Source organism: Lissotriton helveticus, chromosome 4_1, assembly GCF_964261635.1.
Source record: "Lissotriton helveticus chromosome 4_1, aLisHel1.1, whole genome shotgun sequence".
Lineage (NCBI taxonomy): Eukaryota > Metazoa > Chordata > Amphibia > Caudata > Salamandridae > Lissotriton > Lissotriton helveticus.
The window spans coordinates 1,005,435,618-1,005,461,967 of NC_136063.1; positions in this window are offsets into that span (position 1 = coordinate 1,005,435,618).

Sequence of the window (26,350 nt, forward strand, 5' to 3'; positions counted from 1 at the left end):
TGACAGCAATGACCTAGTCATCACACACGTCATTCCAGCCACACCGGCCATGCAGCAGACAGACATTTATACCCTATCCGACGTCATGCTGAGCGTGACCCTGGCGACGTGGCACTGGTAGCACCACCAACGCAGTCAAGTAGTACAACAAGTTCAACAAAACCTACAGCTTCCATATTTTCTCCCCAGAGGGGGACTCCATCCAGCTCGACTCCCTCAAGTAGGGTTGCTGCAATAATTGCACAACCCAGTAGATGTCTGCAAGGCTCATCCACCCCTGCTTCATCTGGCATTGGCAGTATCATCTCGTGCGGCAAAACCAGAAGTTTCCAGTCCCCAGTTTGGAACTTTTTTAGTGTCCATGCACAGTATGATAACATAGCCGTTTGTTGCATTTGTAAGACTAGAGTTAGCCGTGGTAAGACTGGTACCAACTATGGAACCGGAGGCCAGATAGGTCATCTTCAAAGAAGGCACGCTGTCGTATGGTTTGCGCACCTAGCAAACATCAAGGGAAAACAATCCCAAAGGGCAAGTGGCCAAAATATACCCATACTAGGTGTTTCATCTGAAGATGACGGGGAGGTAGAAGAAGCGTCAGACATTTGTCCGGTTGCACCCAGTACCCCTGGCAGCACCACACCCTCCGGAACACATAGGAGGCACACTGAGAGTCTGGGAGACACACCAATGCGGAAAATGTCAAAACTGAGCACAAGTGGGTCGAAGAAGGCATCAGCATCATCCAGAAAATTTGTCCAGCGCACCATTTCAGCCATGTTCTCCTCAGATGTGCAATTTCAACGCAACCACCCAATTGTACGCCTGTATAACACTAAGCTGGCTAAAATGCTAGCGGTGGACCTTCACCCTTTTTCGTTTGTCGAAGGTGTGGGTTTTCTTGAACTCGTGGCAACACTGGCCCCTAAATGGAAGGTTCCTAGCCGGTTCTATTTTGCCAGGGTTGCTGTTCCAACACTGCATAAAGAGGTGCTTGAGTTGGTTGGGGCAGCTTTGCAGAAGAGTGCTGTTCACACTATACACCTGACAACAGACATGTGGACCAGTTGCCAAGACCGTGATTAAATATGCATCAATGCACACTGGGTCTCTTTTTCAGGGGTTGCAAAACAGATAAATGCAGGTGGTGACTTGGCCGAGATTTTTAAGGGTGCTCGTAAACATGCAACATTAGCCATGTTTGGCATGGAGAAAAGTCATACTGCAGTCAACATTTTGGATGACTTTAACAAAAAGGTCTCGCAATGGCTGCCCCCAAGAAATTGCAAGGTTGGTTATGTTTCTACTGATAATGGCAGCAATGTAGTTAAGGCCATGGAGAACGGTTACTATTTCAGAGTGCCGTGTTTGGCGCACTGTATGAACCTTGTCGTGCAAAAGTTCTTGAAAAAAGAACTTGCAGTCGACCAAATACTGACCATCTGCAGAAGAATATGCACACATTTCAACCATTCTTTTAAGGCCCGGAAGGAGCTGAGGCGCCAGCAAAATGTACGTAGAATGCCAGTGAAAGCACTTATCCAGGAGGTGGCAACACGTTGGAACTCAACCTTCTACATGCTTGAGCGTCTGCATGAGCTGTTTCCAGTAGTCAATGAGTATTTCTACAACCTGGGTGGTGATACGACAGAAATGATGCTAGCGGTGGAGCAATGGCAGCTAGTTAAAAGCCTGACAGACATGCTTCGTCCTTTTGAGGTCTTCACGCGTGACGTCAGCAGGGAGGACTGTTCTTTGAGCAAAGCTATCCCATTGTTGCTGAAGCTCGAGCACCAAGTCAAGGTGGTGTCTTCAGAATTAAAAGATTCTGGAAAGAATGAAGCATATGAGTTGGCGCAGAGATTAATACAACGCCTAGTTAGCAATAAACGACTTGTAAATATCAAGAAACAACAGCACTACATTTGTGGTACTATTCTGGATCCACGTTACAAAAAGCCATTGTTTGGCAAAGTAATAATTCCTTTTGAAACATCAGATGTTACAGAGTACAAAGGTTGGCTAGTTCAGTCAGCCATTCGTTTTGAAAGAGAGCGGAAGGAAACTGTAGGAGAAGACAGTACTACTAGTGAATCAGCAGGCCATCAGGCGTCCCAAAAAACACTTCTGCATCTGTGCCTGTGGCAGAAGTGAGTGACTTTTCCTCTGAGCCGTTAACCACACCAGCAACCGTATCATCTGCACCAAGCGATATGTCTGAAGCGGATTGGCTAAGTGAGCTAGGGTTTCCTTGTCCCAGAAAGGACACAGAAGTGCAAAGTACAGGAATCCGGGAGGACATTCTTTCAATGGTGCAGGCCTATCTGGATGACTCAACAGTGGTCAATATTACTGAGGACCCATTGGCGTATTGGCATGGGAAAAGAAACATATGGCGAGAGCTCACCAACCTGGCTATCAATTACTTGTCTTGCCCACTCGCAAGCGTGTCTTCAGAACGTGTTTTTAGTTCTGCTGGTGGCATTGTGACTTCCAAAAGGTCCCGCCTCTTGCCCGCAAATGTGGAGCGGCTCACCATGATAAAGATGAACCAGCACTTCATACCACCAGATTACAAAGTACGAGAATGCACGCAGGAAGAAGACGAGGACACCGACCTACCTGAGGAAAGTTTTCCTCAGTTACCAGAAGTACTACCGACTCAATTTGCAGAGTTTGAGGACGAGCTCTGCTTCCCTGACAGCGAGTTCTGAAAATGAGTCAATAATTAATTAACTTTAACATTAGTCCTTATTCACTTTTATTCCTGTGTGTCTGTCTTTCTTTTTTTAGCAAGTGCTTGATCACATTCACAACAAAACTGTAATCACCCCATCACAAGCAACAACAAGCCCATCAGCAGAACTGTCTTGATTTTGATGCCGCAGCATTCCTCAGGTTCACAACAGTTAGTTGACAAGAACTCAGTCCTGGTCGTCTATCCTCCTCCTCCAGACTCACCCTATCCATTTCCCGTAATGCTGATGCCTGGAATCTGCACAATGAAGAAACTTACGTTGACGAGTCCCCTAAAGAGGGACTGTCTGGAAGTAGTGAGTCCTCATTTAAATACATTTTGCTAAGTGTGACTTTTTTGCGTTTGGGTTTACGGGTCTTGGCTGGGCCATTGCTGTCAAGGTCTATTAAGGGATGAAATTGGTTAGGCATTTACTTTGGAAAACATTTGGCCTATTACACGTGAACGTTTAGGCGTTATTATTGCTCGCTTGCCTGTCTTAGGGGTGCTGTCTGTGGGGCTTCTAGGATTTTGGGGTCTGTGAGCACCGCTGCCATATTTCTAATGTTGATTGCTTTTGTTTTGCAGAAAATCCACGCCGGGAAACTCCAGTTCGGGCCCTGCTGCAGAACGCTTTAGGACACTGTGAATTACAGGTGGAGCCAGCCCTCAAACACAAATTACAGGTAAGATAAGCGTTTGGATGGGAGGTAGTATAATGGAGTATTCGGAGAGGCGAGAGAGTGACAGTGGTACTAGTAGTAAAGTCCTAGGGCTCTTGAATTAACAAACTCTGTGACAGGCATTTACTTTGGAAAACATTTGGCCTATTACACGTCAACCAACACGATGACAGTGTTCAGTTAAATGAACTTACTGCAAAACCACCACCCACCAAGCTCAAAAGTAGTAAAAAAACAGGTATGCTCAGATAAAGTTTGAAAAAGTATATTTTTATATCCCTAACAAAATAATCTCCCGCAAGACCCTCCCTAACCCCAACAAATAAATAGTCATTCAAAAGTCCCCAAAAAACCCAACTCCCAATTCCCACCCCCCAAAAGTCTCTAAAAAAGGGGCAAGGGACACTCTAGGGATGCACAGTGTTGAGTTTGGCCTCCAGGGCATCATGCCTTAGGGCCAGGGCATCGTACTTCTCCTGGAGGGTGGCGTGATCTAAGCGGAGGCCCTCCACCACATTCTGATAGTCTTTCCATTTCTGGACCTCCGCCTCTAGGTCGGACACTCTGCGGAGTGCTCGGCGCAAGCGAGCCTTTACACTGCTGTGAGGTGCAGCCTTTGCTGCTTGGCGGTGGCGTCTGCCAGCACGGCTCCGTTTGGCTGGAGCACTGCGCTTACCGGCAGAACGTGGGGTCACGGAGGAGGATGCAGATGTTACATTTGATGCACTGGACTGCGTGTCGTCCCCCTCCAGTTCCACCAGCCGCCGATATTGGGCAACAGTTGCTTCCAGCCTCCGTTGCCGGGCCAGTACAGCCAGCATCCTCCTCGTCGGGAGGAATTTTCATGAGAGTTTTCCCTACGTGCGCTCTCCGATGAGTCACGAGCCACATTGGAAGCGGACCTCACAGGGGAGGAGCTAAGAGCGGCTCTAGGAGACCTCAATTCTGGGAAGGCAGCTGGTCCCAACGGACTTCCCATAGAGATCTACAAGAGTCAGGCCTCGATAATACTTTCCCCATTACTAGACATGCTAGTTGAGGCCCGTGAGAAGGGGCGGCAGCGCCTGACCAATACGTGGCCACGATAGCAGTAGTGTATAAGGCTGGGAAGCTACCAGATCAGTGTGCTTCCTACCGTCCAATCTCATTAATACATGTGGAGGCAAAAGTGCTTGCCAAGGCACTGGAAAATAGATTGATTCCTGTTCTCTCAGAGGTAATACATCTGGACCAATCAGGATTCATGCCCCATAGAAGCACCCGCCACAACCTATGCAGAGTCTATGGAGTACTTCATCTAATGGATAATCCAGATGCTCAGCAGACGGCAGTGATGTCAATAGATGCAACATTGGCTTTTGACAGTATAGTTTGGTTATACTTAGGGTACTCCGAAAATTGGGTTTCGGTCCTAACTTCAGTGGGTGGGTCCGACTACTATACAAGAGTCCCAGGGCTCAAGTGTGAGTTAACAGTACATTATCCAGGTCCTTCAAGTTAGGGAGAGGCAGAATGCAGGCCTGCCCCCTGTCCCTGCTGCTTTTTGCCCAATCACTGAAGCCACTCGCACATTGGGTCCGGAGGGATCCAATGATATGGGGAATAAGTGCTCCAGGGGGGTGGGAAGAACACATCTCGCTGTATGCGGATGATATTCTTTTATATCTAACTCGACCCTATTACTCAATGGCGAGGGTGCTTCACATCTTTGAACTTTTTGGCAGCTATTCAGGCTATAGCATCAATTGAGCTAAATCGGTAATATTCCCACGCTCTGGTCCCCTGCCAGGATACCAGCCAACTGCACAGCCCGGTGGTAATAGAGGGGTTTAAATACTTGGGCATATACATTGTAAGAGATCCTGCAACGTTTATGCAGAAAAACCTGGCTCCCCAGATGGAGCGCCTAAGCGCTGATGTACGTCACTGGCGTGCCCTCCTGTTGTCATTGATGGGTAGGGCGGCCTTGTTGAAAATGATGGCCCTGCTTCACCTTCTCTATGTCCTAAAGAACACCTCTTATCGAGTCCCCCCAGAAATGTTTTAAAAATATACAATGGCAAGGGGGTTCACCTAGGATAGCGCTTACCAAATTGCAGCACGGGGTATACGATGGAGGCTTGGTGGTCCCAAACATCAGGCTTTATTATTGGGCCTCCTAGCTTCTGGTTATAAACGACTGGGTGTATGCAGACCCAGGTGAACCAGCATACAGGGTGGACAGAGCCAGTATGCCAGGGGGTCATTATGCTTCACTCCTCTACTGTAGAAGAAGGCAGCTGGAGTGCTTATCACATACCCGGGTGATGATGGAGTGATGGAGGGAAGCAAATAAGCTACTGGGTTGGTCTGGAAAGTTGACTAGCCAAACTCTATGGGAAGGCGAACTCTTGAAGGAGGTAGCAACACTAGCGGGCTTCGGAAAGTGGACATTAATAGGGATTGAACAACTGGGCGATGTGTGGAGAGGGGAAACACCACTTACCTTCTAAACCTTGCAACAGGAATTCAACTTACACCACACACAAAAATTCCACTATCATAGGCTAATGCACGCCCTGCAGTGACACATCCAGCGTGGTATCCCCATTCTGGACTACTCACATCTGGAAGATAGATCACTCCTGGACCCTATTATGGAAAAGCCAACCTCCACAATCTACAGTAAGCTGATAAACAAAATACCAGACCCCGTACTGGCCCTGAGAGCAGCATGGACAGATTATCTGGGGAACATAGATGACACAGATTGGCCGGGGGCAATACAGAGTCCAAGGGGGATTACAGTGCGGTCTCGATTTAGGTTAGTGCAGCTCAAAATACTACACCACACATACTACCTGCACACGTACCTTTATACCTGGGGCAAAATACATACAGCGCTCTGCGTCGGGGGTGTCAGCAGGAAGGCACCTTTTTCCATATCCTGTGGGAGTGCCCAGAGATAGTCAGATACTAGAAGGGTGTCATGGATGTACTGTCCAGAGTTTTAGGGGTACGGGCCAGATGGATGCTAAATGGCTCCTCCTAATGATTAAAGGTGACTCAGACTGGCCCAGGTATATGGAAATTTGGCTTGCCCTGGCAGCTGGGATTGCCAAAAGGAACATTGCAAGACGGTGAGGAGCACCCTCTCCGCCTTTGCTGGGAGACTGGAAATGTGACCCTGATTGGTGCCAGTGGGCTGAAGAAAATGTATATAAATGTAGAGGGTGTGTCAAAAAGTGGGAGAAAATATGGTCGCCATGGTGTAAGTATAGAGGAGGAATGATCGTACAGGGTTAACACCCTGAGTAGCACGATTAGGAGAAAGTGTGGCCCTGAACTGCCGAAGGGGGTTACCTTGCTGATGGTAGGAATAAACTGTCATGGGTTTGATCTATTGAAATGTATATGACCAGTGACCTTGTAGGAGCCCACTGCGATTAAGCTGAAATGTCAACTGTGTACAAATTGCCGCAACTGTTTATTTAAATGGTCAATTGAGCAAAAGTTTAAAAAATAGATATATTAAAAAAAAATCTGAGACCAATTTACAAAACTATTACAGATTTTAAATAATTTTTCAAGCCAAGAACTTCACTCTACAGTAAGTGCTTTTAAAGTGATGGATTTTTAGAGTTTGTAAAGTACATCACTTTTGCATGCAATTATGCACCATTGAAGTCATTGGGGAAAAAAGACAAAAATGCATGTAAAATTGTACAGTTCACTTTGCAGGTACCCCAAAGCCCAAAGTTCCTTTAGTGAATTTTTGGGAGCATCTCGGATTCAGTCAGGAACAGGGTGCTGAGGTCTTTGGTAGCTGGTGTGCTACAAAGAAGGGGGCCACTTGAAAATACAGTGCAGAGGGGCCTTCAAGGTAAGCCCAAGTGGGCTCTCTCAACAGAGAAGGTCACAAGCGCCTCAGGACCATGGGAGGGCAGTTGGATTATCGCTACCAGGGCCGGTCGGGCCAGAGCAGATAGGTCAGCCAGCCAGTGTGAATCAATAAGACCTTGCAGTCAGGAGCAGGCCGCTTGGAGAGGTGATGTTGGGGCAGCTAGGCCCCTCACAAAGTGGATCTCAGAGTCGCAAAGTCATTCTACAGGAAGTTTCTTTCTGGGAAGTTCGAGTCCAGAGAGGACTCTTAGTTTTGGTGAATGCTGCAGAGGGTTAGGTACCCCTGGTCGTGGTGCGGTAGGGCTCCAGTAGGTCCTGGTGTCCTACAACTTGGTGGGAGGACAGATCTGACCCTTTGGGGCTGGTGTACCACTTTTGGTCCAGGTACTGTGTCAGAGTCAAGTCAGTAAGACTGGAGACTGCGGTTATGTGCATGCTGTTGTAGGGGAGCAGAGTCTCTGCTCCATGGGAGATGTTTGTCAATTTCTCAAAGAGTGGTGGTGCTCTGGGGTTCTTGGAGTCCTCATAGTGGCAAGGTTAAGCAGCACACCATGATGATTGAGTCCTTCAGGCAGCAGGCAGGGTTTGGCAGCAATTTCTCTGCGGCAGGCCTTCAATTCTTGGGCTGCAGCTCTTCTTGGTACATTTCTTCTTTGTATCCATTGAATCTAAAGTTCAGGGTCCTGTAATGCCTTCTTAATCTAGGGTCATTAAAGGGGGAGACACGTTGTAGCCAATGGGCTACCTACCTTTAGTGTGCCTACATCCTCTAAGTGACCACTTCACGTGGGAAAGGGCAATACCTTAGCCCTGATAGGTTGTTTTCCTACAATATGAAGATGGAGGATTTGCAAAAGTGGTGTTCACTTTGCCTGTCACACCTTAGGGGTGTTGCTGGGTGAATGTGGGCAACCCTCCTCATCTAATTTTCCCACCTTTCCTCCCTCCTAAAGTGGAGCACGAAAAGGGGGTTAGCGCGGTGTAACAACCGTGTCGTAATGGATGTTCCCCGCATCTTCCACTATTGGGAGATGCCTGGGTTGCATTTCAAAGGCATCTTCACCTTTAAAGCTTCCCACCTTGGAAATCCATCCTGTCCTGGGGGAGGTGTGTAACACCTACGCCCAGAGCAAACTTTGTTCCTGATCTCTGAGAGTGCTGGCCCTCACCCCATGAGGTCAGAAACATGTTTGATGGTGGCAGACTGGCTAAGACGTGTCAGAGATCACAATGGGTGCTTTGTAGGATTTCAGGTGACCCTCTAAAGAGTCTCCTGTGTGCATTTATTAATTCATCCATCACTGGCAGTAAGGCCGGTGGTGGGGGGGAGTTACCTACACCTCATACAGTGTTTAGTGGCATGGCACACAGGGCTGTGCGCCATGTTAACTCTTCGATTTTCTCTGCACCATGACATAATGCCTGCAACTGCAGTGTGCATGGTCTTGGTAAGGGGTCACTGAGTTGGCACAATTTGTACTGTAATCCCAGTGGGCATTCTCTAGTCTCAATGCCCTAGGGACAAGGGGTAGCATTTACTATGGACTTACAGGAGTTGGTGCAGTGCTGCCATTTGTGGTACAGTTTTGGGAAAGAGATCTGTCACTGGGAACTTTAGTTAGCAGTGACCCAGTGTACTTACAGTTCAAAATCACATTAGGCATCAAGCAAAAATTAGGGGCTAACCATATCAAAAGAGGCACTTTCCTATATGACCTCACCAAACAAAAGAGGATGAAACTACCCTTTCCCTGGAGGGTCTTCATCATCTTAGTGGAAGAATCTGGAAAGAACATCTGCATTGGCATGGTTAGTCCCAGGTCTCTGTTCCAATTTAAAGTCCATTTCCTATATGGATATGGACCACCTTAATAGTTTTGGAATTTCTCCTTTCATCTGCATGAGCATCTGAGAGGTATGTGGTGGGTTGGACAAGGAAGTAAGAACCAAACATGTATGTCTCAGTTTCGTCAGGGACCAGTAAACTGCAAGACTTTCCACTCAATGGAACTCCAATGCTGCTCGCTGTGGGAGAAGCCTCCTGCTTATGAAAGCAACAGGTTGGTCTTTGCTATCATCATTGGTCTGGGAAAGGCCACTCCTATCCCATGTTCAGAGGCAGCTGTCCATACTATGAACTACTTGGTATAATCTGGAGCTTTCCGAATAGGTCTTCTGCACATTGCTTCCTTCAGGGCCTTTTGACAGCTCACCGTCCAGTTAACCTTTTTTTTTTTTTTTTGAAGGTCAGTTCCACAAGGGGGTTTACAATGGACCAATATCCATGCACAAACCTCCTCTAGTACCCAGTCAAGCGAAGGAATACCCTTACATGAGTCTGGGTAGCAGGAGCTTCCCAATCCATACTGGTCTGGATTTTGGGCTGTAGGGGCTGAATTTGGCCTCCACCTATTAGGTGGCCCAAGTATACAACCTTGCCTTGCCCTATCTGGCACTTTCTTTCCTTGATAGTGAGGCATGCACTCTGCAGAGCCTTCAAGACCTACCCAAGGTGGAGCAGGTGATCCTGCCAGATGGAGCTAACAACAGCAATATCATCCAGATATGCTGCACTAAAAGATCCCAATCCCGCAAGGACTTTATTCACCAACCTCTGGAAGGTGGAAGGTGGCAGGTACAATCCAAAGAGCATTACAGTAAACTGGAAGTGCAACCATCTGGGGTTGAGTATGCTGACCTCTTTTTCTGTAGGGGTTAGATCTATCTGCCAGAACCCTGAGGTGAGATTAAAAGTACTCAGATATTTGGCCACCTCCAACCTATCAATTAATTCATCAGTCCTAGGAATTGGAGGTACATTCATTTTTGTGACTGCATTGAGGCCCCTATAGTCCACACAAAACCTAATTTCTTTCCTTCCACCCTGGGAATGAGGCTTGGGGACTAAAACAACTGGGCTGGCCTAGGGACTCTCTGGGGGTTCAGTGGCACTCAATTCCAGCATTGTGTTTACTTTAAACTTGATGTTCTCCTTGACATGGTCAGACTGCCTGTATATTGTCACCAGTGTCTAGATCAAGTGTACACTAGTTAGTGGGGTCAGGTGGAAGAGCTCAGCAAACTAATTTAGGACTTGTATGCAATCAGTCTTTTGTTGGTCAGTGAGGGTGTCTGAAAAGATAACTCCTTCAACTGATCCATATTTAAGGTTGTGAGAGAGGAGGTCAGGTAGAGGTTCACTCTCTGCTTCATGATCCGCATCTACATCCATAAGCATAATCATGTCAGCCCTGTCATTATAGGCTTTCAGGAGATTTGCATGTAGGATCCTCTTGGGTTCTTACATGTGCCAAGATCAACAAATAGGTGACCTACCCTCTTCTTTCAAGGATAGCGTAGAGTTAGTATATTTGTCCTGAGGACCCTAGGAGGCACAGGCTGCAAAACCCACACATTCTGCCCTGGTGGGAACTCCACCATGGTAGCCTTTTGGTCATACCAGAGCTTCTGGAGATCTTGGTTGGCCTCAAGGTTTTTATTGGCTTTTTTCATGTACTCAGCCAAACTGGACTGAAGGCCAAGTATATAATCTATAATATCCTGCCTAGGCTCTTCAAGAGGTCTCTCCATCCTTCTTTTACAATAGTGGTACCTTTATAGGGTTTTCAAGCAGAAGATCAAAGGGGGAAATCCCTGCTCCCTTCTGTGGCACCTCTCTGTAAGCAAAATGCATGCCTGATAGTAAAACATCCCATCTGCTTCTGAGTTTTTCTGGAAGTATACCAATCATACCTTTTAGGGTCTTGTTAACCCTTTCAACAAGCCCATTTGTCTATTGATGGTATGGGATGGTGGACATATAGGTCACTCCACACACAGTCCAGATGTGCTTTAAGGATGCAGACATAAAGTTTGCATCTCTGTCTGATGCTACCTCCTTAGGAAACTCAACCATGGTAAAGATACCAAGGAGGGTCTTCCCCACTGCAGGTGAAGTGGTGGCCCATAGGGGAATTGCCTCAGGATACCTGGGGGCTTGATACTCTATCATAAGAAGACATTGGTTTCTTGATGTTTGAGGATCAAGGGGACCAACAATGTCAATCCCAACCCTATCATAGGGTACCCCAACCACTTGAAGGGGCATTAAGGGGGCCTTTAGCTGGCTACCTACCTTGCCACTGGTTTGACAGGTGGCACACATGTTACAAAACTCCTCCACCTTCTGAGACATTTCTGGCCAGTATACAGGGTTCACAAATGTACTCCACGTTTTAGTCTGGCCAAGATGCCCATTTAGGGAAATGCCATGGGCCAATTTAGGAGAAACTCTCTAAACCGCTGAGGCACTACCACTCTTCTAGTGGTACCATGTTTAGGGACTCTGGAATCAGTGTATAGGAGTCCCTCCTCCCACTAGGTTTTGTGATAACCACTAACACTTCCATTTCCTTATCAACTGCTTGCTGCCTCAGGCTTTCAAGGGTCAGACAAGTTCTCTGCTTTAAAAACACGGAAAAATGAATGCCTCCCCATGTTTAATGAATAGGCTCAATTAGAGTCCTTAATTAACAACATACAAAGATGAGCTCACTGAAACCAAACACATGACCACATTTTTGGGAAAATACAAAACATAATTTTATTTATTTTTCCTATTCAAGGATTTTTTCAAAATATTATTTCATTACACACAATAAATAATTTAGATACACATTCCACACACTCCTACATGCATTCAATCAAACTACACAACAACAAACACACTCATTAAACCACATCATGCATTTTCTATCATCAGGCATACCCATACAAGGTTCATTTGTTCAACACTCATCATACTTCCAGAGTCAGATGTAGCACAAATATTCTGTCCACACCAATCTCCCCACAGGAGTGTGGGAGACCAGATGACAAAAAGTAGCAGGACAGATTACAAAACGCCAACGTGTGCACATATTCTCTGCCCCAGGCACAGATTTTCCCTAGAGAGTCTCCCTGGCCCCAAAAGCCCTGCCGTCTAAGGCACAAGCTCCTGGGGCTCAGTTCCCTCCGGGGCTGACAAGTCTTCTCCCTGAGGAGAGGAGACCTGATCTGGTGGCTGAACAGAAGTTCGTTTCCCAGACTTCGTGCCCTTTCTCTTGGAAGGGTTGTCCATAATTTCAAGCTCCAACACTTCTTTTTCACCTTGGGCTCTACACTGTGCTCTAGTGTTCACACACACACCTATTCAGGTATTCCCAACATTGCTGCATGGGCTTTATTTTCTATCTCAGCCCATTCTGACTTTCCAAATCATTGCCAAGCAGACACTGTACAGGGATAGCAGAAGACAACACTACCCTTTTGAGGCTAGTAAACCCTCTCCAATGTAAGGACACCAGTATCATTGGATACACCTTAGCCTGATTGTTAGCGTTGAGGTCTGATAGGTCTCTCCAAACAAATATTGGTCTGAGAACAGCAGTTGCTCAGTCACCATGGTGATACTGGCACCAGTGTCTCTCAGGGATGCCTCTCTAACCCCATTGATATTTGTATCTTGGCTATATCTCTTCGGGTCACTGGGCCAGACATCCAGGGTAGCTACTTCTACCCTCCCTCTGAGTCTAGAGTTGCCTTAGTGAGCACCTTGACATGGTCAGGGCTCACCTGTGATCCCATCTGGAGACTCACTACTACATTTACTGCAGGTGTGCTAGAGGCATTCTTTGTGGTTTTACAGCTGGGGTCCACAGTTCGATGTCCAAGGGCGTTACAGTCATGACACCATGCCTTTTTGGAACCCCAGATTTGACCTTGGTACCCATCCTTGGCTTATCAAGAGTTTTTGGGCCCACCCTCCTGTCCATGTTTTTAGGGACCTGAAGAAGACTAATATATAAAAATTCTTTTTGGTTACCATTTTTCCCTTGGGGGTCTTTTTGCCCTGTTTCTTTTGGTCACCCCCACTAGTGGTTGTCTTGGTTACCGTTGTTTTGAACCAGTGGTTGGCCTTCTTCCCCAACCCTAGAGAAGAAAGTTTACCTAGGTCTACCAGATCCTGATGTAACTTCTCATTTTAACAATTACTCAGCAGATGCTCTTTCATGATTACATTGCAGAGCCCTTAATAGCCATGCACATTGTTACCCGTTAACCAACAACATAGGGGCACATTAGGATGGCGGGTGGACTTTGTCCGCCCGCCACCCTAACGGAGAACGGGACCGCCCGCCATAAGGGCGGTGGTCCCGTAGGGGGAATTAGGATGTTCCCCCCACAGTGGCGGGCACATCCTACATGTTTTGCATTGTGGCGGGCGGTGCACTCTGCACCGCCCGCCACAATGCAAGACATCAGTGAAGGCATTTGCATATGCAAAGCGGCAGGCACCGTGCGGTGCCTGTCGCTTTGCATATGCAAATGTGTTGGCACCATAGGCACCCCCCTTGTCCTCCCCCTGAGCTGGCCCCCGCAGCAAACACCGCCTGCCTTTCCGTGGCGGCATTACCGCCGCGGAAAGGCCCCTGTCAGTGGCCATCGTAATATGGCTGTCCATTGGACATCGCCACCTTATTATTCCATTACCGCCGCGGTCGCAAGGTGACCGCGGCTGTAAAGCGGCGGACGGTCTTTCTGTTCGCCGCGCTCCCCCCCGCCATCCTGATGCGGCGGGGGGAATCTGGACATAGGTGTCGGGCGGATTGCCTCCGCCAGGCCGTCGGTGGCTACCGCCTGCCTGGCGGTGGCAATCCACCCTGCATCATAATGGGCCCCATAGTGTTTTCACTGAAAAGTCAACAAACTCAACCCTGGGCGGATGCTGGTATTTTTGAGTCTCCCTGAATTTTATCATGTACTTCTCACTGGTGATTCCAAAGCCCTCAATCAGGGTACCCCTCACAAGGTAATACAACTCAGAATCTTTCTCAGTCAATGTCTGGAGTTTATCCCAGCATTGTCCTGAAAATAGTTCCAGCAAGAGAGGAGCTCAATTATTTTTAACTACTTTATTTGCTACACAGGCTCTTTCAAATTAAGTGAACCATTTGGTGATGTCACCATAGTTAGGGACAATCTCTTTCGAAAGGTGTTGAGCTTCTAAGTTCAATGTCCTGACTAACCTTTCCAGCATGAGTTATTCCTTTGAGGGCTCCTCATCTGAATCTGAGTGAAGGGAGTCAGCCACCTCCTCAGAAGGATTTTCTTCAGTAGACTCATCTCCCTCTGATTGAGCTACTAGTTCTGAATGGTCTCTTTAATACTTCTGCTATAATCCTTCTAAGCTTTTCTTTGCTAGCGTGAGCACCAGTCTTGATACCATAACCTTTACAGAGGGCCCTGCACCTGGCATAGAACAGGTCCATGTAAGGGGTCAGGTTGAGCTCCTGAGCCTCATTATTGGTATCACCCATTATTATTAACAACGTTGGGAACTTTTTTTATAAAATTAAAAAAACCTTAACACTTTTCTTTTTCCTAACTAAAGTAAGATTTTTGAAATTCAAAAAGGTCCTAACAGTTAATGTTAACATTTGGAAAAATTAACCAATCCTAAAGTTCAACTAGCTAAAGACAATTTGGGGATTTACTCATGTGGTCACTTATTGACAGAGTGGCATTAACAAATGCAAAGTTGCAGACCCCACCGCTGATCCACCAATGTAGGACCCTGGCTCTCTATATAGTGCACTAAAATGAAGTACACTGTGCAGAGAATCCAGTGAGACCCAGACTAGTTTACAGAGGAAAAAGTAAATAATACTAACACTTTATTTGTGGTAGTGTGGGCAAGCAATTAGGCTTCTCAGAGGATAGTGCTAAGCATTTTTTTAACTCACAGAGGCAATAAATGAAACACACACTCAAGAATAAATCCAAGACCATAATGTAAAAATAATGTACATTTTTATATAATTTTTCAGACCATGTACTTCACTAAGTAATTTTAAAGTTATGAATTTTTAGTGTTCGCAAAATAAATCACTTTTGTGCAATTTGGCACCTTTGAAGTCAATGGGGAAAAAGACAAAAATGCATGTAAAATCAAACAGTTGACTTTCAAGGCTCACCTTTTGGATTTTGTTAGTTAGCAAGGCCATGACCAATGTTCCACCAGGAGATTCTCAGGAGCATCCCAGATTTGGTCTGGAGCAGGGTGCTGAGGATGTTGGTAGCGGGTGCGCTATGAAGAAGGGGGCCACTTGAAAATGCACTGCACAGGGAATATAAGGTTACATCCGAGGAGACCCTCTCAAGAGAGCAGATCACAAGGTCCTCCAGACCATGGGAGAGCAACTGGATCATCTTTACCAGTCGGGCACAGAGAAGATAGGTCAACCAGCAAGCGTTTGTCAGTATGTCCTCGTGGACAGGAGCAGGCAGCTTGGAGAGGTAATTTGAGGAGAGCTGGGCCACTCATGAAGTGGGTTTCAGGGGTCTTGATGCCCCTCAATGGGTACATGCTTCCTGGGCAGTTGGAGTCTGTAGTGGACTCTTCATCTCAGTGAATGTTGCAGAATGTCCGGTAATACAGGTATTGGTGTGGCACAGCTCCGGTAAGTTCAGTGTCCTCCAACTTGGAGAGGGCACATTTCTGACCCTTTGGAACCAGTGTGCCACGTTTGGTCCAGGTGCTGCATCAGAGTCACCATGGAGCAGCAAGTCAGTAAGACCGGATTCTGTGGCTGTCGCAGGAGAGCAGACCCTCCGATCCAAGTGAGGCTCTTTGGCAATTTGTCAAAGACTGGATGTGTTCTGGGGTTCTTGGGATCCTCACACTGGCAACACCCTCTAAGTGACCACTTCCTGTGGAAAGGGGCACTACTCTAGCCCTGATTTTTTCCACCATCTCAAGATGGAGGATTTGCAAAAGGAGGGGTCCACATTGCCTGCCTCATCTTAGGGTTAGTGCTGGCTGAATGTGGGCATACCTTCACATCTGACTAATTTCCCCACCTTTCTTTCCTCCAAAGGTGAAGCAGGAAAGGAGGTTGGCCTTCTCTATATGTGAGTATGGGGTTGCATTTCAAAGGTGGCTTTGCCTTTGAGGCTTCCTGCCACGGAAGGCCTTCCTGTCCTGGGGAGGTGTGTAACACCCCCGCCCAGAGCAGGCTTTGTTCCTGGCCTTGGAGATCACTGGCCCTCACACCATGAGGTCAGAAACATGTCTGGCGGTGGGAAACTGGCTAAAACTAGTCAGAGACCACACCAGTGCTTGGTAGATTTACAAGGGACCATCTAATGGTCTCCTGTGTGCATTAATTAATAGATTAATCACTGCTATCAGTGAGGGTTTATTAAGATTAAATGTTTGGTACCAAACATCTTGGGGTACAGAGAAGCCATCATGGAGCTGGGAAACTCATGATGATAAGTATCCAGCCCATGTACTCTCTTTGGCTTCAATGATGTCATTAGCTATGCCACTTACCATTTCAAAAGTAATGTAGTATGTGAGGTCATAAGCAGTGCATTGCAGGGGCATAAGTTATGGTTAGCCCAGCTAACTATGAACTGCTGAATTTCACTTGTTTTCTATGAGCTGAATTTGAGCCTTACTAAAACAGCCCTTTGTCCTTTGTTTTATTTAGGGAATTTCTAATGTTTTTGTGATTCTATTTTCTAACTGTAACCCATAACCTTTGAGTGTGATGTGTGAGTGAGTGCATGAGTATATCAGTATGTATGTATGTGAGTGAGTGTGTGAGTATCTCAATTGGTGTGTCAGTGGGTTTATGGGTAACTGTGTAGGTCTGGGAGTGGCTGCATAAGTGTCTCACAGGGTGTGTGAGTGGGTGTATGAGTGTCTGAGTAGGTATCTGTGTGGATAGGTGAGTGTCTGAGTGGGTGTCTGAGTGGGTGCATAAGTGTCAGAGTGGGTTTGTGAGTGGGTGTACATGTCTGAGTGGATCTGTGAGTGGGAACATGAGTGTCTGAATAGGTTTATGAGTGGCTGTGTGAGTGGCTGTATGGGTTTCTGTTCCTTTTCTAAGAATCACATCTTGGAAACAGTCCTGAAGAAGGCACGTTAAAGTGTCGAAACGCGTAGACAGGATACAGTAAAACCATCCAGGAGTTTTTTTATGCTTGTAAATTGTTTTATATTTTGTAATCATGCATATGTTATAATGCAAAATATTTTTTAAATATTATGTGTATAATTATGTCAACTTTATTAATTAGTATACAACTGGAATAAGTATTACATTTGTATTCTAAATATGTACAAACTGTAGTGGATTACTTTTTCTTATGTGTTAGTTGGTTCTGTTCAATTTGCCTGGGTAATTTACTCACACTTGGCATCTTTATCCAGAAATATGTGATAAATATGTGATAAAATGAATCTTCCTATAGAGAAGACAATGAGACAACAAAGAGGTAAATCTCCACCAAACAAGAGTCTTTCCTCTTAACTATATGAAGTAATGCTTCTTTGTTTGGTACACATGTCCTCATATTCCTCGGCATCAAGAACACCTCTCCAAAATCATCGGGAAGCATGCTGGGGGGCTGCTTATTAAGCTGTCCTTCATCCCGGCAAATGGCAGGACGACCTTTGCATACTAGTATGATGGGTGGGACCAAACGGACAAAGCTGCCAAGTGATTTACTTATTTCCATACGCTTTGTCATTTAAAGGGAGAACCATGGACTCTGCTCTCATAGGAGAAGACAAGAAAGAGCCAACTTGTCACAGTCATATACAGATTGTGCTCCAAAAAATCAAAGACTTTCGGATAATTCTTCAATATGGAATTGCAGAGAAAACACACTTGCTTGGTGTTCACTAAGCCCAGGAGTTACAATCATTTGTTCTTTACACGGGGCACCTGCTATATTCATATTTGTAACTGTCTCCTGTTGAGGTTTCATTTCTGTGAAATATGCCTTAAGGACAAAATGGCCTGACAAAACTTAATGGTGGAGGATGGCTGTGCCGACCCATCCCCGGGCCATTTTCAGCCCCAGGTACCCCATTCCCCAGGGCCCGGCTAAAATGTACTGGGGAGGCGGCTACATGGCCTTCCTCCCCAACCTAATTTTGGCCCCGGGGACCCCATCTGCTGGGGCCATTATTTAATGGGAGAAGAGGGTTGACCTGCCCCCCTCCCAGGGCCGATTTTGGCCCCAAGGGCCCTATCCCCTTGGGCCAGTCCATGTTTACCTGGGTGCCCTGGCGCGAACTTTGGGGGGTGCCTCAAGGCCGCCGTGGTCCGAGCAGGATCCCTGGCTCCTGCGGAAGCCGACATTGCTATTACACACAGGGAGCATGTCTGCAGGCCGGGAAAGAAATTAAACCTCAGAACTTTGACAGTTCCAGCTTACTGGAAGTGGAGTGTTTGCTTTTGCTTGGAGGGAGCTCTCAGCTCCCACCAAGCATAAGCAAGCAGCTTTGTCCTCCTTAGATCTGCACAGGCTGGCCTTGGGGAGGTGGTGGTCCCTGCAGCCATACATGGCCAAAAAAAAGCAATAAATGCCTTGAGATAGTAGTCCCTGGGGCACAAGGGGTCCGCATGGCTCTGCCCAGCCATTTTTTGTTTTATTGCCGGGGGAGGTGGTGATCCCCAGGGCCCAGAAAGTCCGCAATGCCCCTGTTTATTTTTAACATGAATCCCAGGAAGGTGGTGGTTTCCGGGACATTAACAAGCACTTGGAGGGGGGCCTCGAGTTCCCCCTCCATTTTGTTTTTTAAATATCAGCATGCCCCTAAGACCTGGCCCATACGGGGGCTACTTAAAAAAAAGTATGAGACCGAGCTTGTGTTTATTTTTTTCACTTCACTGCGATATTCATAAATATTTTCACGAACATCGATTAATTAAAAAAAAATGCTTTTTTGGCCTGCTGGGGTCCCTCTGGGGATCCCAAGACCAAGGCTTGGGGGCCAGGGTATTTCTACATACCCCTTTTCTTTTTTGTTTCTGTTTTTATGTGGGATTCAGCTGAAGCAAAGTCCCAACATGGCTGCCAACACTTCCCGGTTGAAGTATTGGAAGTCAATCACAGTTCTGTAGATCTCTGTACAAGCTTGTCGTTATTCATGAAAACTTCTCAATCATAGATATGCAAATTTGAATTTCCATTAAAAGTTTGCTAACTGCTCCCAGCGCTTTAACTTTAACTGATGCAGGGGTGCCATGCGGACAGCCCGGCAGCTCTGGCGCAGTAATTGTGGTTTACATAAACCCCAAAGAGGTATTTCCTCGAATTTTGAGTTCTATAGGGAGGCCATTGGCACCCATTTCCTTTCCAGTCACCAAGTCATGGATAGCCTGCATAACCTCGCTTCTCCATCAAGTCTTCCTCTAGAGTCTTTCTATGGCTTGTGAGCATTTCAACATCTGAATGTCGGCAAGCTGCTCACGAGATTCATCAATCGTGGTTGCCTATGTTGCAGAATAGAGGCACGCGTTATAATTCACACACGCATCAGCTATGCCCTTTCTATCGCTAATCCTTTCGTCTCTGTCATTCCAGATCTCCAGAACCCACGGAGATGTCATCTCTCCCCTACCTAGCCAAGGCAATAATCTACCAGCCCTGACCCCACTTCACACAGGCAGTGTTGAAGGGCTCAGTAATGATTCCTTTTGCCATCAGGCCACAACTTCTCTGTACTCCTTCTGCTTTAGGGATAGTGCTTTATGGAAATGGCCCTGGTCATCTCCCAGATGTTGGGATTCTAAGTTCTGCGTGTCTTGCTCCAGTTGCTCTATTTGGGCTTTTTTTTCTTTTTTATGGCCTGCAATCAGCGCTATACCCTGACCTCTTATGACAGCCTTGTAAGCTTCACACAGCAACTGCTCAGATCCTACAGACCCCTAATTTTCTTGAAAGTAGTGTTCAGTGACTTTTCGGATGCCCTGCCAGGTGCAGGGTATCTTAAGGAACCAGGGATTAAGGGACACGCTCAGTCCCCCACCACGACCTGGAAGGCCATAATTGACGCACATGGGCGAATTGTCATAGATGCCCCAGGCAAGGTGGGTAGACTTGACAAAGTAGGAAGGGTCCGAGCCAGTGTAAGTATATAATCAATGTGTGATAAGCTCCTGTGTCCCCCCAAGAGGTACTTGTACTATTGTGCTATGGGATGAATGGTATGCCATGTTTTGTCTAGGCCAATCCCTGACATAAAGTTAGCTAGTGGGCGACTCATAGTCAGAGAGTGATGAGGGGGCCACTGATCACTAGTCTCGCAAATGGTATTGTTAAAGCCACTCCCTAACAATAAGCAACCTTCAGGGGGGTGAAGGAGAGTGCACCTAGGTCTGCGAAAGCTGTATCGTGAAGCCTAGGAGGAATGTAAATGGAAATGATGTTGAGGGTTTTACCCGCCCACTGCCCTGTCAATGCCACAAATCTCCCTTGTTGGTCAGGCCAAGTATTCTGTACGATAAAAGGGAGTGATCTCATAGAAGTTTACCAACTGCCCTGAACCTCTTCATAAATCTTGCATGGGCGACCATTTTATATCTGGGGCACGGTAGGTGTTGCCCTGAAGATATGTTTCCTGCAATCAGACCACATCAGGCCAGTGTTGCTTTAGGTATTGCAAGACCACTCCTCACTTAATTTTGTCCCTCAGCCAGTTGAAGTTCCAAGAGAGGAACTTAGTACTAGGAGTACCAATGGCTGCTGCCCTTGAAAATTGCTGGTAGTAAAACGTGGGGAGAGCCTGCAGTGGTTATCTCCCATCAAGGTTCCGGAAAGATCCGAATTACATCAATCCACCCAGAAACAAAATTAATACTCTGTAGAGATCTAGGATGGCTGCCGGATTCGCAAAAGCTACATATTTTGGGAAAGGCTTGGAGTAAACAAATAAAATATCTGGAAATATAAGGAGAGATGAAGTATTGGGAACAAGTCAAAGCAGATAGAACAGAAGAAGTCTCAGGCTTAGTATTGTCATATCTCTAGATTTCTAGTCTATTAAAAGATTTACAACTTCCCAACAGTCTACTCCCTGCGGCTATTACCCACACATTATATGTTAAGGAAAGGTTGGGAATAGGGAATTGGTATCACATTTCACAAGGATAATTCTACGAGCAAATAGTCCCAAGTGCCCTTTTAAAAATGCAGGAGTCTTTGGGATGTCTGACAGATGCAGTGTTATGGAAGGACTACAATAGATGGTCCAATAAGGCAATAAGCTGGGCAAGTTTTAAACGCATGGCATTTCTCTCTAAATGACAGCTATACTATACTCCTGATAAACTTTTTAAAAAATCCCAGAAATGTCATCTGGCTGATGTAACCATCCAAGCGGGGAGTGGCTTAATATCTGCTTTTCCTATCCCAAATATTCAGACTACTGGCTTAAGATCTTCCAGTGGATCAGCAGCCAACTCAGTCTAAGCCTAGATCCTCATCCCGTGGCGATTTTATTTGTGACTGCCAATCTAATTTTAACCGTGCAACAAAAACAGTTTGTTTTTATTGCTTCCTTGGTAGCCAATTCTATGATCTTCCAAAATTGGAGATTGTCGGATCCACCAAGATTTCCACAATGGGTAGCAAAAATGCCACAAACGAAAAAAAGGGAAGAACTATATTCCCTTAGAAAATTTGCTACACCAAAATGTACAGAAATATGGAGAGAAGACTTAATGCTTTAAAGACTGTAGCGAGGAGGGGGAGAAATTGACCTTTATAAGTCCTCTTTAGTAATAAAATCCTTATAATAGGTTGTTATAGTTTGCCTGTTTTATGTATCCTGTGAAGATAAATATGTCTTTTTTATAACATATATGAATTATTACTGTACATTACTATTTATTGCTATATAATTATTGATTATCAAGATATTGCATCTTTTGTATTATGGGTCTGTGATTAATTGAATAAATAAAGATTTAAAAAAAATGTTCTGGATAGGTGGTCAGGTCGCAGGAGGGACCACAATAATTTTCTACGGAACATCAGGAGCGGCATGCAGGGGCCAGCACTGGGTCTTCCAACCAGGGTAGGCAGTCGGCAGAGAGGACACGGGACCAACTATCCTGCGCTGCCACTGTGGCAATGTAAAGATGTCACCATAAGACAGAGAAAAAACTGTGAAAACAACCTGTTAACACAAACCCCAATACCATACACCCACCCTGCCTCCCTGCAAGACAGACCTAAAACTGCCCACCCTCCCAACCGTGCACAGTGCCTGTCACCCTAAAAGATAATACATACCAAAAGAGGCTGTAGGTACCAACTGAAGGCCTCTTGGCACCCCCTACTGAAGAAAAGGTAATGTTAACACAGTTATTGAAAACATGCAAAGAGTATCAATTACCCCTAAGTGGAGAACTTCTGCCAATGAAGCCCCGGGGCAGTTCGCTCATCGATTTAACATCTGTTCTATTGGTCCCACAGCTACCAGAAATAGGCACCAAATTACTGCATGTGGCCAGATCACTTGGAAAACCCCCCAGATGAAGTCAGTTCACCAACAGTTCAGCGTGGTGTCTCTAACTATCTTCAGCAACTGGCTCACAATTAGTCAAACTTCTATCCTGTTGTTACTTCAATCGGAATCCATGTCCAGCTATTCCCACCACTCTCCAACCCTTCAGCCATTCCCAGACCTGCTCTGGTTTGGTAAAATACCAGGTCTTCCCATCCACCACCATTCATAATTTCACCGAGAATATCATGGAGTACTTGATGTCATAATCTCGCAGTTCTCTTTTAACTATAAGAAAGGAGCAGCGTAGTCTTTGCACTCAGAGAGTAAAGTCTGGAAAAAAGGTGATCATAGGATTATCGCATTAGACTGGTGGTGCAGCGCAGGCAACTCAAAGAATGATGTTTCAGTTTCGATAGTTGAAAATGCAAGCAAGAATGGGGCATGTCAGTGCGCTAAGCCTTGGAGGGGCACCCTGGACTCTGTGCGCACATTCAACTGAGAAGTATTTGGAAAGACCACAGGCTTGCAGTTGATTCAGTATGAGGTCCTCGACAAATAGAGTCACCGCTGCCCCCTCCAAGCCCTCCGGAACCCCTATTATTTGAACATTATTCCTCCTAGACCACCTCTCGAAAGCTCCCAACTTCGCTTCTAGAATTTGGGATGTTACACTCAGCAACTAAGTTCTGCAAAGTATTAGTGTCGGCTTTCGGAGTGGCGGTTGAATAATCCACTTCCTTGGTACAGGCCCTCAAGTTGCGTAGGTCATTACGCACCAGTAAAAAATCTGTGGAGACAGTCTATTTTGGCCACAAAGTCTGTGCGTATCCGATGTATCACCATCATTACTTAAGCAAGAGTGGGTGTTTCCTCTACCGGGGAGGTCAGGGTTTGGAAAGTGTGCGGTTCCTCTGCCATTGGTGCAGCCATGTTCTCTCTCGGCTGGGTTGACTATTCTAGTTTAGTTTGATGGTTGGTGCACGGGCCTTGCCCCCAGTCACCTTCGGTGGAGCACTTTGCCCTTCTCCTCATCTCAAGCATCTCTGTTGTGTTTATTGGGGGGGAATAGGGAGCTTAGTATTTACCACCACCTGCCAGGGAGCAAACAGTGAACTCTTCTGCGACCTGCCCGCTTTTCTGCCTCCCTCCCTGGCGTCCACCCCAACAATCCCTATGTAGTGGGCCTCAGAGATGTTGTCTCATGTGCTCCCCCTGGAGTAGGCTGTATGGCTCTCTATGTTTAGGTCCCAGGGGTTATCTTTGGATATGGGGCAGCCAGACGTTTAAGTACAAATGCATAGAGGAGCCACAAACCATCATAGTAGCTGAAACCAGGGCTAAGAACTCTTTATAGTGTCACTAAGTCAATCAAAATCAAATCATCTTTATTCGGTTTCCATAATTTGTAGAAAAACCATAAAAGTGCAGTAAAACAATGTTTTTCAAAGGTAACAATCAACAAAAATCATACAACAATCCATTCACCAGTTTGTTAATAAATTCAACATTTAAAACGTTTTTTAGAAATCGTGATTCAAAAATAAAAAATACATATGTATCAATGTTTAACCAAGGTTGGGGCAATGATTAACCCCTTGCCTGCTGCCGCGATTCTGTGCCTGTGCGGCACATTCCGATCGCGGGTGCGGTCATGACGGCCCACAGTCGTCATCAGCACACGAGCACAGTAGTGCATGACGGCTGGGGGCCTTCATCAGCATGCAAGGGGTTAATACAAAATTTCAGAAAACAAGCTATAGATTTAGCATGGAGTTCATTTTCCAAAAATTGGAGTGCTAGAAAGGCTGGGCGACAGGCTCGAAGCCCCATAGATCTCAGTATGGGAACAATCCAGCTTCTGCGTGGGATTTCATAGAATCTACAGAACAACAATATATGGATTGAGGGCTGTGCAGAAATAGTGTCGCACGGGCATAAAGATAAATTGCTTGACCAATCGTTCTGTTGAGGAAAAGAAATTAGACGGTGGAAAATGTCTAGTCTAAATCGAGTTAACAAACAATTTTCATACTGATTCAGATTAAATATTAGATATGGTTGTATGGAAAAGGTAGTTTGGACAGCTAACGAGTGCTGAACTGAGCTTTTTCCTATCTCATGTGTAAGTCGTAACTGGCCTAGATGCAAAAGACACCGTTTTTTTAGCTCTTTCCTTGGCATCTCGGAGATGGTTAATGGATGATTAAAGTATCTCCGGAGGCCTAGGTCGTCAAAGAATGACTTCACATAGACTAGCCATCTAATCTTGTGCATATTATCAAGCGTCATGCATTCCTGAACAAGGCGTCGTGTTAAAACACACTGGTCGGAGGTCCAAATGCGACGCCATAGCATGATAGGTTGGTTTTTTTAAATGTTCGATATGTAGTCCAGCCTTAGTTCTAAGTGGCATCCGTATGTCAAGGTGCTTTGTGGGCCTGCTAATAGGTAACGCAAGAAGGAGTTCTCAACCCTCTGTAATACGTCCATGTTTGCGTATCCCCATAGCCATGAGGCGTAGCTGGCAACACTAACGCATTTCGCCTGAAAGATTTTTAGCATTTCTTGCGGGGGTCTCTTCCCTAACTTCTGAGCGAATACCACCAGTGCTGTAGTAGCCCTCAGAAATAGTAGTTTCCTCACATTGATGGCCATTGTCCATTTTGACTTATTATCTATTAGGATCCCTAAATAAGGATAAGATGTTGTACGCTCTAGTATAATACTATTAACAAAAATATCTTTAATTTTTTTCGGTCTGGGGCCAGTAAGTCTTTTTTTATATTCACTTTGAGGTTCAGGGTATTCATAAAACTGCAGTATTTGTTTAATGACCGCTGGAGCTGGAGGGGGTTCTTGCCAAGATCACTGCGACAACAGATTGTTGGCAGGTCCTGGCTCCCTTCCACCATCGCTGCTTCAAGCCCATTTGTGTATAGTGTAAATAGGAAGGGGACAGAACACAACCTTGTCTGACACCCCCTCTATCCGAAAGGGCTCAGTGAGTTCTCCCCCTACCCCGTGCCTGACTCTTGCCGATGCCCCCGAATAAAGCTCCCATAAAAAAATCCCCAGTGGAGGGTCCACCCCCATGGCTAGTATAATTGCCCACAGTTTAGTGTGACTGACGCAGTCGAAGGCTGCAGTCAAGTCAACGTAAACCATGTGCAAATACCCTCCTTTTGCTTGGACATACTTCCCTATTAGTAGTGAGAGGTTCAAGGCCTGGTCCACTGTGCCCAAACCCTCGCGAAACCCATACTGCAAGTCTGAAATTATGTTATGATCACTTGCTCAGTCCTGGAGATGATCTAATAGGATACGTCCAGCGACTTTGCCAAGGGAGTCTAAGAGCGATATGGGCTGATAACGAGTTGGACTGTGGCGATCGCCCTTTTTAAAGATCGGGACCAAAATTGATGTGGACCAGGATTCGACTAAGCCAGCTTTATTGGCTGCTTCCAAGACTCTCGTAAGAATTGGAGACCATAAATCTATTTTATATTAAAAAAGGTCCACTGGGACCCCGTCAGGCCCAGGTGCTTTCCCTGATTTCGATGTTTTTAGGGCGTTTATTATCTCCTTATGGGTAAAACTTAGCTGTATGGGGTAACATGATTGAATTAAATGGGGCTCCCTCTCAGCACCCTCAACTTGATCTAGGGATGTATCTACTGTCTGAGTAAAAAAATT